The 2500-nt window shown below is 63.5% G+C and overlaps 1 pseudogene; it reads left to right on the top strand.

Annotated features, from left to right (window-relative positions):
* Nucleotides 1-2500, top strand: part of LOC124581862 — a 7966-nt pseudogene that overhangs the window by 2827 nt on the left and 2639 nt on the right.

The following is a 2500-nucleotide window of genomic DNA, read 5'->3' as shown; positions in this document are numbered from 1 at the left end:
GTGAAGAAATTCAAGCAAGCGCGGGTAAACGGCGGGAGTAACTATGACTCTCTTAAGGTGGCCAAGTGGCGGTGGTGTGGCTGCATCCGGACTTGGCTTCTCGAAGTGCGGTCTTGATGTAGTCGTGCTGCTGCTGCGAGGTGCCTTCCTTGGGTTATAGTTACAGGGAGAGTGATGCGCAATACATGGGCCTAGCCCTCTTAGCCTCTCCTCTCCTGCAGTCTTCTCCCCTTCTCGTGGGCCCGCTGATTTCGCAGAGTGGAAGACCGCACCAGGGGCTTGGGGGGGTTACCAGCCCCCCCTCGCACTATCCCTTTTTTTTAGTTGGGGGCAGTAAGCAGAGAATAAGTGGTGGCCCTTCCGCTGAAGGTGCCACCCCAACTCCCCCAGCACCTAGCCGGCCAACCGGCCGTGCCGAAAATCTTGTAACTTTTGCAGCTATGTATACCTGTAGTGAGTGCCACCGCAGCTTTACAACCAAGAACGGTCTCGGGGTCCATCGCCGCCGCCAACATCTTGCGGCCGCCAACGCGGAGATCGTCACGGAGAGGCATCGCGCGAGGTGGACGGAGGAAGAAGTCCTGTCGCTCGCCAAGGCAGAGGCCGAACTGTTCCTCGAGAGGGACGCCCGGTTCTTCTTTGTAAATCAAGAGCTCATCAGGATGTTCCCCGACCGAACGCTTGAGGCAATCAAGTGCCGACGGCGGCAAGCTGCCCACAAGCAGCTTGTCCGCCAATTCATGGAGGCGCTTGAGATCGGTCGGGGGGAAGAGCCGGCGTCCCGCCGGGGAGCGGCGAGCCCGCTGCCTGACGCGGGCGAGGCCGCTGCGCCGCCCGTCGACGCAGCCGAGGACTTCGCGGCCGACACCACCGGGCCGCCGCCGGAGGGGCCGACTGACGCCGCCATCTGGGAGCATCTGGCGGGGCTACCCGCTTCCGCCCAGCGTTTCTCTGCCCTGGATCGTGTCATCGGTCTGGGGCGGGGCACGCCGCCCGATGTCATCCTGGGCATGCTCCCGGATGCCCTTGCGTCGGTCGGGTCCAGAGGGGAGAGATCGATCACCAGGACACAGCGGCCGCGCCAACCATCGAAGCGGCCGCCTGCCGCGCCGCCGACGCAGAAGCGCAAGCGGCGCCGCTGGGAGTACGCGAGAACGCAGGATGCCTTCCGACGGTCGCGTGCGCGTTGCGTGCGCGGCCTCTTGGATGGCACCCTGCTCCAGCCGCCACCTGCCATCCCTGGTCTGCTGGACTTCTGGGCGGACCTCTTCACCAAGAAGCCCATCTCCACCGCGGGCTTCATTCGTGACCGCCTCCTCCCGCACTCAGAGCCTGTCGCTCTCGAGTGCATATGGGGGCCGGTCACACATGAGGAGGTCGCCGCCGCGTTGCCGCCCAGGGGATCAGCAGCCGGGCCGGACGGCCTTACCCCAGCGGAGTTGCGGCGTCTGCCGCACGAAGTCCTGGTGAAAGTGATGAATCTCTTCCTTCTGGCCCGCGCCCTTCCGGAACGCCTGCTTCGCGCGCGGACGTCCCTTCTCCCGAAAACGGCTGCACCAACATCCCCCGCTGACTTTCGCCCCATTACGGTCTGCTCGGTGTTGGCGCGGACCTTCCACAAGGTTCTCGCGTCACGCCTGATGCGCGCTTGTGCTGTGGACGAACGTCAGCGGGCATTCATCCCTCGGGATGGGATGTTGGAAAATACCTTCATCTTGGACACTGCTCTCACCGACGCAGTTCGCTCCTGCCGCTCTGTCTTTGTGGCATCGATCGACGTATCTAAGGCATTCGATTCGGTAGATCATGCTGCCCTTCGCCCCGTGCTGAAGGCGCATGGCCTGCCGGATTGCTTTGTCGAGTATGTCGAGCGGTGCTACGAGGGCAGCACGACAGTGATAGCGGACGGCGCCGGCGTGGGCGTGTCTGTGCAGCCAGCACGGGGCGTTCGCCAGGGCGATCCCCTCTCCCCCCTCCTGTTCAACTTTGCGGTGGACTACGTTTTAGGCCAACTGCCCTCCCACATCGGAGCTCGGATCCTCGGTCGCAGAGTCAACGCTGCGGCCTTTGCAGATGACGTCTTGCTGTTTGCAGCGACCCCGAGGGGCTTGCAGTCCCTCATCGACGCAGCTACCGCAGCCCTCGCCCACCTGGGGCTGCAGATCAACGCCCGGAAGTGTTTCACCCTCGCCTTAGTCGCGTCAGGGCGCGAGAAGAAGGTGAAGGTGGACAGCAATGTCACCTTCACAGCAGGCAATACCACCATGCCTGCCCTGCGTGTGGGTGAAACCTTCCGGTACCTGGGGCTGCAATTTTCCACGGCGGGTCGCTGTGTCTTCAATCCACGTAGCCACCTGGTGGAGCAGCTTGACGTCATCTCCCGAGCTCCGCTGAAGCCGCAACAGCGCCTCCACGCTCTCACCAACGTACTTCTCCCTGGCCTGTACCACGGGCTGGCCCTCAGCCGCACCCGGGTGGGTGCATTGAAGTCGGCCGACGT

The sequence above is a fragment of the Schistocerca americana genome, unplaced genomic scaffold (genome assembly GCF_021461395.2).
Source record: "Schistocerca americana isolate TAMUIC-IGC-003095 unplaced genomic scaffold, iqSchAmer2.1 HiC_scaffold_376, whole genome shotgun sequence".
In the NCBI taxonomy this organism is placed as follows: Eukaryota; Metazoa; Arthropoda; class Insecta; order Orthoptera; family Acrididae; genus Schistocerca; species Schistocerca americana.
This window is presented reverse-complemented; position numbering and strand designations above follow the sequence as displayed.